General features: G+C 39.6%; 1 protein-coding gene across 2 annotated transcripts in view; it reads right to left on the reverse strand.

Moving 5' to 3' along the window:
- LOC107075574 (MORN repeat-containing protein 1) overlaps positions 1–15,330 on the reverse strand; it is a 165,296-nt gene that overhangs the window by 34,604 nt on the left and 115,362 nt on the right. For both annotated transcript variants that reach the window (XR_011183659.1, XR_001477079.2), the window contains exon 16: positions 360–414. The gene's annotated coding sequence lies outside the window, so the exon portion shown is untranslated. The remainder of the gene's footprint in view (positions 1–359; positions 415–15,330) is intronic.

Consider the following 15,330-nt stretch of genomic DNA (forward strand, 5'->3'; position numbering starts at 1 on the left):
CTGTTGTGAATTTAGATGTCTTTTCTGGAATAGGAACCCATTTGAAGGAAACGTTGCCCCCAGGCAGAGATATGTCAATAACTTTATTTTCACTGTCAATATATTCCCTTGTTACCTTCCTCCATTCCCAAAGACCAAGGCAGACAGTGAACAGTCTGCTATAGGCCACATTCATCTGCTCAGAGAAGGGAAAAATACAACTTATGCATAATATCCCCAATATGAAAATATAATGCTTCAAATTTCACCTAATGGAAAATAAAAGTTTTAGGAAAAGCAAATTTTAGATAAGCCACCATTTCCCTAAGCTTATACAGAATTAACATTCCATTTTTAGCACATCTCTCCATAATAGTTACCTTTCATACTTGCTTTGGCACTCATGCTGGATGTCACCAGTTTGGTCTTTGATTTCTGAAATGAAATAGATTAAGTCATTAGTCTGTTACTGCCTTTCTGACCCCTCACATTTTCCCCCCCGCCCAAAAAAAATGAAAGAGAATAATAAGAGGGCTGTTTCTCAAAAAAAGAAGGAAGTTACTCTAAGGGTGAGCCTTATCTTGCGTACACACAGGCTCCTCGACTTGGTCAGACGCTGACTCAATGCAGAAGTATCTGTTTCAGGAACTCGACCATGCTGGCCAGAGTTGCCTCACCCTGTTCCTGGTTGTGCTTAGGTCATGTGCAGTTCAGAAGTCGACAGTTTTCCCCTTACAGCAGGGTAGACTGACACCAAGCTGTCTGTGTGTCTGACAGGGGAAATGATACAGACTTTACAGCATGACACCTTACCTACATACCACACAATCAGGATGCCCACCAGACAGGCAGGATGACCCAATGAAATCTCATTGTTTGTAACTAGAAGATGTAATGCTATGTTACATGTCTCTGAGCATTCCCTCTGCTTCTGTGGCTTCTGTTCAAACACCCTTGTGTCAGACCCTTGCAAATACACTTGTTGAGAGTTCAGAATTTATTTGAAATATCCTTCCCAATTTGATTTTTTTCCTTATGTTAGCACAGGAAAAAGACAAAAGTTACTGCAATCTTCTCTGACATGAGCATCTGTCTTAGCCACCCATCATTTTTCACACTACGAGCCCCACCTCAGTGCCCACCTCAGAGTTGACATTGATTGGTGGAGCTGCTTGCTGAAAGCTCACAGGTGTAGCAGGGGTCAGACTCAGACCGTCAGAGAGAGATACCCAGAGTGACTCCAGTCCACTCAGCCAATTGTATACGTCAAGTTTGGGGAAGTCTGGACACAGTGACATAGCTCACATCCAAATCGGTGATGTATGATACTACATTTCATGTTTTCATGGAAACGTACACACAAACACATTCTTACAATATTTCTAGAGTTAGAATAGCACCAGAACTGAACTTTTAACATTTTAACATTTAAATGTAAGACATGGCTATTGCCAGTTGATAGAGGCTGCATCAAAGTTTTCACAATAGAATAAACACATGAAGAAGGGCTTAGCTCATAAACATTTCACGAGGTATGAAAAAACTCTCAGAATACTGATACATTTATATATTAAATTAATTTGATGTACAATGTAGTAGATGTTCTACAAAAATGCTTTGGTCTATTCCAGAATAAAACTATGAAAAGACTAAATGAATAAACTAGTTATAGTTATACTACAGTAAAGTAATGTACTCTATAGTTGGTATTATTTTCAACAGTTTATAGATATCCATCAATAACATGTGTCAGTCAGTTGTTGCTTTTATTAAACTATCTGTGTAAGAAAAGTAAAGGACTGTAGTCCAACACACAGAAAAAAGGTATTTTGCAGGTGACTAGAGAGTAGCAATATTCCATAATGGTTGCTAGAAAAGAGTTATATGAGTTATATTAATTAACTTAATAATAAATTAAGATTCAATTTACTATCCTGAAATGTCAGTTGAATATTATTGTTGGCTGTGGCAATGGACATGATTTTAGTTACATACATATTGTTAAATATAAAAACAAAAAATTACATATTGTATGCATGCCTACGACACGGTCAGATTCTAGTTTTCTATTTTGTTAGGGGATGTGGACATTCACAGCTGGATCATGGAGTTAAAAATCTATTTAGAACACAAAACTAACATAATAAATGAGATGTTACTTTACTATTATATTCCACAGTGCAAAAGTATTTACTCCCTTCCAACTATGTCCCTTGTCAATAAATTACAAATGATGAGTGATTTTATTTTATTTTTTTTTAATCAAAATGTGTTAACAAATGTCAACAAAAACTGCAAATGTACTGGAGTGGCTTATAAAGAAGAAAGTAAAAGTCCTTGAGTAGTCCAGTCCAAAATCTGTGGGAAGACTTTGAAATTACTGTATATCAATGAAACTTGCATGAGCGAGTTTGTAGAGGAGAATGGGTTAAACCTGCACCATCCCAAAGTGCTCCATGAGGAGGGTGTCTAAACCTATTGCATATACAGTACCTGGGCTTGGTGCTGAATAACCTAAATAAGGTAGCTTAATTTCTGGGAGACACTGCAACAGAAACTGGCCAAATGCCAACTGACACAATGTTGGTGACAAGTTACAGTTCAGTCTGTTTCAGAGCATGCAGAGAGGTACCATCCATGTTGAGTGGATCAGTTTGGAGATGGAGGAGTGACAGTGTGAGGGTTTAATACAGTATGGATATAGACCACTGGGCTTATGGATGGTATTTTGACTGTGTAATCTTATAGAGACAACAGAGACAATGTTCATAACACGCAAGTTGTACCATACTCTATGGAAATTGTGACCTCATATTCATGCATGACAGTGTTTGACCTTAGTTGTCAGACTTTCCTGGCAAATAAACTCAATATGACCCTGAAACATCCAGGTCACAATGGTTCAGTGTACAGTATGTGTTGCTGAGCTGCATACAGTACGTCTGAGTGGAAAATTTCACATTGAGAAATAAATGGTCTTATTAAGTCAATGCTATGTCGATGCCTTGCTCATTGGAAAAATGGAAACCCTTGGCATTTAACCTTTTTTGATTTGATAATGGTTTTGAACATTAATTATGAATGCGTAGTAAGTGCCGAGCACTATGTACAGTCCATTTTTTCTGCCATACATCAGTTTGTATTTTGCTTGTTTAGTAAAATTAGACACTAAACTTGCTTTTTGCTTTTTAATACCCTCTCAATATACTATATACACTCAGACCTTCTGCGGCACTGTTTACTTCGGATGCATTCACTGCATATATTTGAATTTGCATTGATACAAAAAGCTGCTGCTTTTGGAAATTTTACTCTGTCCTTGTTTTTTTTCCCTTCAACCACTAACACAGCACTGGTGCATTATTTTGTCACACATAAGTGTTTCCAATGGGGATTTATAGTGTGGAAATGCCCAATGGGCAAAGAGTCAGTTTGTGTCCGTCAACACCAGTAGAATTTGAGGTCCACCATAAGGCATATTTGAACGATGAGGAGGCTACACTTAAAAGTTTGTGCGCCAAATTGGCTTTGTACAGGAGTTTTGAAACAGAAAATTATCCTGCAGTCTAAAAAGCAAGACTGAGTTCTGTTTTAATTTCATTGTAGCGCCTATGCATCCTCTAAGTGGTAACTAATTAACTATGAATGAAAAACGACAATTTTTACCTAAGCATTGTGATGAAAACATGGCATATATTTTCCTAACTTTCAAACAAGAGTAACTTTCAAATAAATCCTTGCCTTTTATGCAATTATGTATAAATCAGATGTAATGGAATAGCAATCACTATTCTGTCCATTTACCTTTTGCTTCATAAAGAACGCCAATGCCTTTAATGAGCTGAACACCATCACACCCCTCAAAGAGTTGGCCCAAAGCTACCTTATTTCATGTGCCAGCACTATTCCCAAGGGAAAAGAGCCTCTCACTGCTGGACTAGACATGGCAGTACCATGCACTGTGGTTGATAAGCTCTTCCTTGGCCTTCTCTGTCTGTATTGCTTTCCCAAGGCCATATGGTGGGCTCTGGGAAGTCACAGACCCTCCCAATGCTCTTGGATTCGCTAGGGGCTTCCTGCATCCCAGTGCTTGACTCTCTTTAAACTGCTGAGCATCTGTGCTGTCTCTAATGAGAGGAACTTCACAGGTCCCAGTGGCTCCAGGGAGACAGGCTAATTCTCCCTGTGACAGATCAGCTCAGCCCTTCCGGCACACCTCCTGAGACACCGAGGGGGTGGGGGGGGGGGAACTGAGCTCATGGCTGAGTTCCAGGACTCAGCTGCAGAGCTCTGTTGTCTGCTGTGCTGCCAAACAGCTTCTTGAAAAAGTTTCATTAATGAACTGTGCTGTTGCTTACTGCAGGCTCTGTCTTGTGCTGGTTCACGGATTTTCGGCTGTGTATTAAAGCCTGCTGGCATTTTCTGTACAGACACCACACAAGTTCCTCTGTCTGCATAGATGTGGTGCAGTACAGTGTATCACTTGAATGGATCCCAAAACTGGTTTCTTTAAAACCTTTGGTTTATGCTCGGAGTCAAAACTATGCTACGCACTCACTGTGTAATGAAGCCTGTTGTCTCTGTACCATGACCTGCATTGGACAAATATTTTGTCCTTTCTTTCCTTAAAGGATGAAAAGACAACAAAGTACTTTTGTTTATCAAGGTTTATGTAGGGTCATTATTCCAGACCCTACAATGCACTTGGAAAACCATTCCATAAGAATTTGTCAGGATGGGCAACATAAATGACAAAATATTTCACATCAAGGAGTACATTTCAGTGCAGAATGATAATTTCTTTATTTACTTTTCAAAAGCACGTCTTTTGGCTTCCACAAGTTTGAGGAATTCTGTAGCTAGAGTGTGAAGGACTGAAACTAGGAGAGAAATCGTTCCAAGAGCTGTCTTGAAATATTTGAAAAATGAGCGTTTCCTATTACACTACCTAATGCTTTGGAAAGAAATGATGACAAATGATGAGGTTACCCTCAGGCAGGATTACAATGCAGATTCACAAGAACTTCCTCTGAAAGATCTTAACATTCTTGACTTCATCTCTCCCCGACATTCAGTCCTACCTTTGCATTAACTGACCTTGACAGAACTGTTTTTAGTTACACTTTGAAGTGAAGTTCCCATGTGGGACTAGTCCAAGACAACAGGCCTAAAACATGTCCTTATAGTTCAGCTCAGTCAAGGTGATATAAATGAAAATAAAGGAAATGAGACCTCTGCCACCTTTTAAATATGTTTTACAAAAAGTTCAAAAACAAACTCTGAGAAAAGCATCTGAATGAAGGAAATTGTAGTTACTCTCTTTTTCTACAGCATTCCCTGATGTAAATGTGACTCCTGTGTTTGTAGGTTGTTGCGATGTGGTGTCTAAAATATTTCACTTCTCTTCACACAATAAACGTTACAGGTTAGGGCTTGCCAATAAAAAATCAGTATCTTTTCAGACTGGCCTTGCACGCTTCACTGTAATTTTAAGGTTTATTCTTTCTGTCTATAAAGGGGTGAATTCCTCTTTGTGTGAGAAATGAGAGTGATAAAAGAAAGTGTATTGTATGAAAATGATTGTTTGCTCTTAAAGAAATTTTCTTCCAAAATGGCAGGCTATTCAGATGCTGAACAGTGCAAGATCATTTATATAACAACCTGCATTGAAGAAGGATAGAAAAGACCAAAATTTGCTATTTGTACTAGAGGAAAATGAACAAAAGCATTTAATATTTTGTCTTTTTTTATCTTTTAAACAAAATCTAAATGACTGCAGGTAACAGTCTATGCATGCTATCCATTTGTCTCTGTTCTCTTGACATACTGTAAGTGAATGATATATACATGTACATAAGTAATATACTGGCTGTTTAATCTGGTTTGGGTTTCCTTGTGGTGTGGGACTTCTCAACAAACAGGAACTGCACTGCAGAGAGTCATGAAGCAATGCTCTGTCCAGTGCAACATCAGAACTACCGTCAAGACAAAATTATTTATTTTCATACACATCGTGCAGAGGAGGTCACTCCAGTGCACTAGCTACAACAAAGGACAATGACACTAATGTCTTTCTTTTCCGGCTCATGAAACAGAAATGTTGCATTAAAAACTCACTGTTCTAGCAGGGATGCCACAGTATGGCTTTCCTAAGGCAATGCCTTGTTAACATCCATGCACTGTTAAAACTGGCATTTGCAGATCAATGGCACATATGGTGGCATTGATCAAGGATAGCAATTGGCATGGCTCCTTCCCCAATAGCAGTTTTTGAGCCTGTGTGAATGTCAGCAGGGCCTCTCTAGAAGCATTGCAGAGGGGTATGAGGATTTAAAAGAGAGTCCTTTAGTTTTCAGGCACGCCTTGTTTGGCTATTAGTTATAGTCAAAATGGAGAGGAGGTATCTGTACATTAACTGCACTGTTTAAAGTATCATTCCAGTCTGCTTTGCTGTCTGAGTGATCTAAAAAAATCAGAGGAAACAACTCAGTTACATTGTTTTAAATCAGCTGGACACAGGTCCACAGAGCTAAGGAGCTCGAGGGAGGGAAGAGTTCGGCTCATTAGTGAAATATTTACAAGCTGTGGAACAAGACCCAGCCTCCCTTTCGGCAGCACAAGGGGGGCCCTGCTCTTCAAAGAGAATACATCTAACTTTAATGTAGCAAGAAGTGTGCCATGAACCCACTCCTTCTGTCCAACTGGGAGAGAAAAAGGACATCAGACCCATGATAATGGATAAACAAAGAGAAGGCTCTAATTACATGCAAGCACAAACACATGGCAAGAGATGATGTCTACTGCTAAGCAGGTGGACTGACTAGCATCTTCAAAAACTCCCCAGTCAGTGTGAGGTTGGGTGAGGCTTTAGCCCTGTCTCCTCACATTGGGAACTGTGTTTGAACCTACCTTAGAGATAAAAGCTGGAGCAAATCTTTCTGATCTGCCTCTTGTCAAAGACTCCTTGAACATGTTTTCCAGCCCTGAAAATGGCATTTTGCTTCTGCCAGGTCCAAAGAGCTTTTATTAAAGTGCCCTTAAACAGAGGATATCAACACTAAATCAAGAAAAAAAGCCATGAAAGCCCAAATCTCCTGCCCCTACTTGCAGAATCACTGTCAATTTCAGTGCAGTTTTGCATTCAGTCTTCATTTCAAGCCTAGAAGGCTGCTTAATATCCTTAACAGAAGCTACTGCAGGTAGGTTGTTCAGCAATTTACTATCATTACACTCAGGGGAACAGAAGTTTTTCAAAGTGTCCCTCGGGGAAGTAAGTGCCACTCTCTAATACTGCAATATGTGACTAATGAAAACCACAGCCAAATTAGACACTAAATATGGGAAATAAAACACTAGTTGCTCAGGTTAACATGAAATGTGATTACAGAAAAAAGCTTGTGTTCAGCTGAAATTCACAATTTGTATGATTAGACCATAGGAAATATTAAAGAAAAAGGAAGAACAACACTGAGATTAAGACCGTCACTCTTGTTTAAACTGTCTCTTGCTTAAACTAAGACATTCAGTGGCAGCACCGAGTAGCTTTAGGACAAAAAACTGTGACCTGTGTTCATAGCTTTGGGAATCTGTTTGACGATTGACTTACATGGCTTGGCTTGGTTTTATCACAGGTCAGGAGGCATTTGCTAAAAGAATTAAATTACGTGCATCAAGCTGAATTAACTTACAAAGTGAAAATAAAGTGAAAATAAAAGGGAAAATGAAACACCTTTTAATATTTGTACTGCATGTGCACATTCATGCACATTAATTTCATCCCTGGTACCAGTGTATCAAAACTTCTGAAACAAAAACAAAAACCAATGCAATGAAACAATAATCAATGCATATGTTGATTTCTAGGCTCTTATAAAAGAGGAAAGTCATGGTGCATGCAGGTTGGGATTTGATCTTGTAAAAATCCTTCAGAATATAGGTGGAATGGACAAATTCTGTTTGTAGTTTTTATACTATATTTAAGTTTACTGACATGCTTATTTTCCAATATGAGCTTAAATCCCAACAAAGGTAGATGTGAAAACATATTTAGATATACTGCCAGATATATGTAAATATATATAAGGATATAGTGTTTTAGCCAGAGAGGAGAGCAGAGACTTATTGTCATTATAACATGTAAAGTACATAGGCCACAGGCACTGTACATATTGGAAAGCCCAGTTGTAAGGCGGTGAAACATATGGTAGGAATCTTCAGAAAGAGGCTGCCAACTTCCCCATATGGAAACATGCCATTACCACAGAACCCAGAAGGAGCAAAACCAATCACTGGAGGCAAAAGGCACACTTCTGAAAGCAGGATCTGAAGCTTTTCAGTGCAGATATTGTGGAAGTGGAGAAAATGAATGACAACTGTCCACCCTGACCAAACAGACAGCAGTCTAGATTGTAGGACGTTCACACAGACTATCACCAAACAGGAGTGACACAGCCCTCACATTAATTCTAAGATATTGGATATGTACAGTATGTTGCCATATGGATTGGTTCACAACGTGCACGCAGCAGCTAGGAAAGGAATTAGTACATATGGTAACATATTGGTACGCACTGAATAAACATGATAAATGATTTATTATTTGCATAATATTATTAATTATATTACACTCAGCCTGGAACACATGCAATTCAATTTTGTACAGATGATATAGTATGTAATATAACACATGAACAGATTCTAAGAGAAAAATAGTTCCCAGAGATGTTTAGCACAAACAAATTTGTGCATTAACATTTTAAAATTCCTGTTCGTGGAGAATCAATGCTATTAGAATAAGAAAGTCTCTTCTGTCTTTGTTTAATTTGGAATTTGTCCTTTAGATTGAACCTTTAAAAGCTCATTTAGAATCACCAGATGCAATTGAACCAGACTTACTGCTACATGCCTATTTGGGTGGAGATTGTTCACAGAGAAAGAAACTTTGACAGTCTGAGTTATTTGCTTCCAGAAGCAAAATGGAAACGAGGGAATTTGGGTGACTTCTCCAAGGACACCGAGTGCAAAAGACCGAGGAACACCCAACCTACTCACTCCCATCCTTTATAGTCTCGGTTTGGCCCATTTCGGTATGCTGTCTGGTCACTGGGGACTCCTGGGAAAAGGCAGTCAGTGGCCTGGTCTGCACAGGTCCATGCACAGTAATCAATCTGTTTGTACTATTTTCCATGGGAAGAAAAGGCTGATACATCTGTTATTAATACATTTTACTTATACAATATTTCATGTGTGTATAAGACCTCAGAAAATGTTTCAGTGATGCACAAAGGGAGGTATTCAATGTCTTTATTTCTGGGACTGTGTGGCATCCTTTCTCATCAAAGGAAAAGAGATAAGGCTAATTTGCAGATAGCCAAATGTGCCCCTCAGAAGAAAGCTGAACCGTGGAAAAACAAGACCGGTGAATTATACATGACTGGAAATCAGAGCATTGCAGTGGGATATGCTTCCTTAAAAGAGAGAAAAATAATCCATCTGGTGGCTGCTGGAGAAGTAGAAGAGTTGCAAAGCAACTATCCATCGAGAACTATTTCCAATTAACACCCCCCACACCACCCCCCAGCCATTTTCATCCATGCACAGATATAGACACTCTCCTCACCCTGTTGTTTTGTTCATAGCGCGCAAGCTGTTAACTGTGTCGCCTCATGGGGACCTAACTGGCATTTAGAATCAAAACTCCCAGAAGCCAATGTGTAATTAATTAGCCTGCTGTTCCCCTCACTCCACCCTCCTGTTCCCGTCACCCCCTCCTTCCACAGTCAGGACTGGGCTTATCGGCCCCTTGGGGACCCCATTTCCCTTCAGCTCGTCGTCAGATTGCGTCTGCAAGGCATCATGGCAGCATTAGTCTTTCCTGAATGACAAATCTATTTGCCTGTACGCATAGCACTCAGCTGATTTGCATTTCCTCATAGCAAAAAAGCCAAGATGGAATACATATTGCTGATTAAAAATAGGCCTCCGCCATAACAGAACTGGCAGCCAGTTACTGCACGGGAGACAATCGTTTGGGGTCTGACATGGTTTGTTTAAGAGTCGCCACAATGTGAAAGAGTGGGAAACAATTTACCGTAGTTTCACTCCTTTGCTCTTTCATGAACTTAACCAATTTACTGCTCAAAAGCCGCCTTGGAGTTTAAAGGTGCTGTCTGAGAGTGCTTGACTACAAATCCCAGGATGAATCAGAATAAAAAAAAAAAAGAAATTATAAGGGAGCCTCTTCAGAAAATGAATAGTGAGAATCAGTACTAAAATAAAAACTCAATAGACAGGAAAATCCACTGGCCAAGATGATCTAATATTCTATACCCAGCAGTAACTGAATGATCGCCCGCTGTAATGGATCATGTTGTCCCTCAGTGGAGAAAATGAGGTCATAATTCAAAGGTTTTTGGGAGGTTATTGGTTAAGCCTTAAGCCAGAAAAGAAAGTACTGTATTAATCTATTACCTTAATCAAAGTCTTTGAAACATATTCAACTGGCCTATTTAAAAGTTGACACCTATAAAATCTTTTTCATTTGCTTTCTGTGCACAAACCAGCACTAGTTCACGCAGTGATTTAAAACACTTAGATTCAGATGTGAGTCACAGAGTAACGTTTTCAAACAGTGACATCTAGTAATTATTGTAAAGCAAGCTTGCTGCCATTTTCAATCAGTTTGAAAGTTTTTGTCATCACCTCCAGAATTATATGCAAAGTGCCAGAGACTGGGAATGTGAGAAACACCAAATGATCTTCAAGGAAACAAGGGCTATGCTGAAAAAAAAATGAAGCCACGTCTTAAACCACATGGCTCTCAAACTCTACTTAAATACGGTGCATACAGTCAATGTACAGCCAGGGGCTTTTTCTGCTTTGGGTTCCAGATGTTAATTAATGGGTTGTCTGCATAACCCAGATCGCTATCCATGTGGCCATGGCCTGCCTGCTCATGTCCTAGAAGTGGTTACACTTAAGTGTGGCTGCTGCTCATTGTTCAAGTTCCAAATGCAAATCCGTGTGATTGCTGTGTAGCATTGCCAATATCCGATGAAAGAAATAAGAAACAGCTCCTAGACATGTTGCTTTAAATCTGGAAGTTTCTGTTTTCCCTCTTTCTCTTTCCATGAACGTGTGTAGAAGGCGGCAGTGGCGCACTGAGCTACAGGTGCTGCACATCTGTGGTGAGGGGCCTGTCTCTGCAGGCCTGCCTCCCTCCTTGTCGCTCAGCCAGGTGCAGGAGATGCTGTCCCAGTGTCACCGTCTCTGGGGGCACTTGGGATTCGCCTGTCGGGAGCGTGAGAGACTATTGTGAGCCTGGGTCTCCATGGCAACTAAGCAAGCACTGGAGAAGGCTCTGGGGAGAGTGGTGTTTCAGTTGCGTTAATCTGCACTCCAGGCATCACTCCACTGTTTACTCAGTTCGCTCAGATCCTTGTGTTTTACAGTTTGGGATAGTCTAAAAAAAAAAACAACAAACAAAAAATCTAGGCTTCATTAAAGAGTCTTGTGTTTGTGTGTTAGTGGATTCATTGTGTGCCACGGGCAACGGAAGTATTCAACCAGAAATTAATGTCAGCTTCATTTAGAGTTTGAAAACTCTGTTGCCCACTCTTAATTACATTCAATGCCAATTCCCTAACCACTCTCCCCACGCCCTTATTTTTAAAAAGTTTCTATTATTTTCAAACAAAATTAATCTTCTCTCTTCCCCTTGGGTTTTCTATTACAGACCCAAGTGACTTCTTTGAATGAATTCCTTTCATAACAGAGCTCACCTCAGCACTTGCAGAATACAGTTAAGAGATGACAGATTGAGAACAGCTACAACCCTGCACTGAGGCTGGGACTCCAGGCAATGCAGATAAGACTGGTCCAATGTTCAGATTTATATGAGGCACAACGGTATTTTTACTCGCAGTGTGCTGGGAGGGCACAGATAAAAAAGAAGTTATTAATTTGCTCTCAGTTTATCTGAGTTGTAATTGCAGTTCCTTGAGCTAATAACCTGCTTACAGTAGGCTTTTTCTGAGAAGAAAAAAAGTTGTAATATCAGCGCACTGGTGTTTGAACTGAAAAACTCGCAGACAGCACTTGTTCCTCTGAATAATTATTTTGTCAGACAAAATATGGTGCAGCAGCCAGACGCTTAAAACAATTTCTGCCCTTTAATTAGATTTCCTGCTGAACTTTGCTTTACCTGCATTCATGGCAGTGCTGGCTGGTGCTGAAAGTGACTGAAGCCTTCCTTTGCACCATGCTTTTCGTCTGATTTGATTTTGTCCAGACGTTTCCAGGACAGAAGGGGCTTTATTCTCTAAGGAAGCCTGCTGAAGTCTGAACCTAACTTTGCCCTGTACATGAAAAAGCATTAAAAACATACCTGAATGCTGCACTATGCCCTAATCACTTCCAGGCCTCCTCAGAAGGATCTGATAACAGTAGACAGGCACTACATACAAAAAATAAATACGGGGGACATGTTCCTCACATACAGTCAACATACTGGGTTGGTGTATTTCAACAAATGTTAAAATATGTTTAGAAATTACAAGTACAGTCACAATATTCATCTCACACAAATGCTGCAGATTTGTTAGGTTACTTTCAGTACCACAACAATACCTCTTCAACACATTCCTTTGTGCTTGTTGGCCAAAGGTTCCAGTGGTGCACAACGAAGACCATAGCAGCACAGGGGACATGACAACACTAGGCAAAACAAGCCGAAGTAGAATGGACCCTCTTGTGAAGTTAATGTGTAAGGCAAGATTAACTCAGAAAACGAATGAATTCAGGAAATGAATTAAATGTTTAATATGAAACAAATATGGAAAAAATACAATTATTAAGACTGTCTGGATTTTCGTTCCTTGATATCACCTAAAACCGTTGCTGTTACCTTCATAATATAGAGAGTGGGGGTTTGAAAACCGATCTACTCTCACCTTAACCTATGTTGTCCCCCTCCTACAGTTTTGTTAGGAGTGTTTGTTGTTCCTTCTTTTATGCTGGAATATTTTTAAATTTCTAAGCAGGCCTCTGCAGACGGCAGCAGTAACAGCAGGAATGATGAAAGCAGTGATTTTTTTTATAATTCCAGCCTTTTGTCCACTGTATGTCATTATAGAGAGCTGTATCTAGTTATTTGTGTCCTGTGGCCGGATACATTTGCACAGAGGGAAACAATTTGTGTAGGAGGATCAGTGGAAGCTGGGGTTGAATCTGATTCAGCCTTTTGAAGGCATCTGGGTCCCCGCTGATTGGGGATGTCACCATGTATCAACATGACACACTACTGGGGTGCTCAGGAAAAGTGCAGAAGGGATGTTTAGTGTAACTGGCAGGCCTTCTCGGAAGGCTTCCAAGTGAAAAAAAAAAACACATTGCAGGAAATACAAAAATTCCTGCAAGCCACAATACCTGCTCACAGTACAAAACTAGTAATCGGTACCCTATCCCTTTCTGCATACAGGGGCTATTTATTTAGAAAATTGAGGAGCAGGTTGAAGAGATGGTTAGTCTATTGCTTTCTCTGTGTTATTGATATTTTTCAGTACATTATTGTTATTCGTTTACATATCATTTAAATGTTCCTTAGACTGGGAAAGAGACTAGAAGGAAGAGCCTGGTCTGTTGGAATTTATAATCCCATGTTTTCTTAAAGGTGCCTTCGAGGCAAAAGATGAAAAAAAAAACCCAAAAGCATGAATAACCGAATACAGGCAATCACAGTGTGCTGAAATATGACAACAACTGTCAAAGCAGATAGAGCTTCTTAAAGAAGAGTTTTCTTGGTTCTCGGTCAGGAAACTATAGCTGCTAACAAGTTTTCAAATATGCTTTAGAACATTTTGCATTGTGTACCCTTCTGAATGAGGAATCACCAACAAGTTCTTCATGTCTTGGCTTCTAACACTCTTTTCTGCACTGCTCAGTGAGTGGGGATGGGCAGACAAGATCTCCCATTAGTGCCTTTTATCTTTCTTGCTGGATGGCTTCCAGTTATGAACAATCATTTTGCAGAGTAAACTATATACTGCAATTTGCTTAAAAGGAGTGTTGACTATGAATGCATGTTTTTTTTTACAATTTTACATTTTATTACAAAAGAACTGCTTGTGCTATTAAAAATAAAAAGATGTTGGCTTCTGCCTTCCTGACAGGAAGGTCTTGATATATAAATGGTTTGAATGTGCTCTGACACTACCTTATCTCACAGAGCCTCGTCAAAAAATTAAACTAAAGACACCGTCCTCAGCCCATTCTTGATCTCCTAAACAGTTTAAAAAGACTATTGGTAAATTACTGACTGTATTAGGAAGGTTAACCCCTGAGATCAGAACTGAAAAAGCTTTGTCTCCCCCCTTGTGTGATGCTGAACTTTGCACTGCAGAAACTGTGTTTCACCCTGTGGAGCACTGTCCAAACCTGTTCTGTCTTTTGTGTGTTAGCTGTGCACTGTTACGGGTCTTTCCCAAACCAAATGCCAGAGATAAGGCTTCAGACACATATGAGCATCCTGCCACACAACAGGAATGTAAACACATCCCTTTGTAAAGACAATGTTATGTCTACGCAGTGAGGCTTGATTTCGTAAACCACACTTATTGCTAACGGGACAGAAAAGTGAAAAATATCTCCTGTTAACAACCCCTCCCAGCAAACCTTTGAGAGACGTCTATATAGGAAGGGTGGAGGGCCCACACTAACACCACAGCGAGTCTCGCACATACCCTGTCACTACGAGACAAATGCTCTAAATATATCAGACTCTTTCATTTTCCTTCTCGACGTAATGCTGCGTACAAACAAAACCCTGGAAGTCACAGATCCCATCTGCTGCTGTGCAAGGTTATCGCCCATTTCATTTGGTTCTGAAAACCACTCATTCTCCAGCTTTGTTTTCTGTAAGATTTTAACTGAGCAAGGATGCTCCTACTTGTTCGTTTCATTCAAGGCTCTTTGTTCTATAACAGTACAGCAGAAGGATTGGTTCTGTTCACCCTTCTGCCACTTCAACAGAATTCAGAACACCTCACTTTCTCAATTAACCTTCTGTTGATTTTACAGCACATATAGGAATTTACCCTATTAAAACAAATTGTAAATCTGATAAGTATATATATTTGGCAAATTATTATTCACCATACCTTTGTACTTTAAAAGACCAGGATAATGAATAAAGATGTCATACACACAGTTTTACCTATCAGTAATTGACCTAAATAAAGTTAAAAATTGAGGTTTATATCATAATGGATTATGTTTGCCCAGATAGATGTATAGGTACCCTAACTCAGACATGTTCTGTATGTGCAGAGCATTACATAAATGTGTTTCCTCTAT

The sequence above is a fragment of the Lepisosteus oculatus genome, chromosome 25 (genome assembly GCF_040954835.1).
Source record: "Lepisosteus oculatus isolate fLepOcu1 chromosome 25, fLepOcu1.hap2, whole genome shotgun sequence".
NCBI classification, from domain to species: domain Eukaryota; kingdom Metazoa; phylum Chordata; class Actinopteri; order Semionotiformes; family Lepisosteidae; genus Lepisosteus; species Lepisosteus oculatus.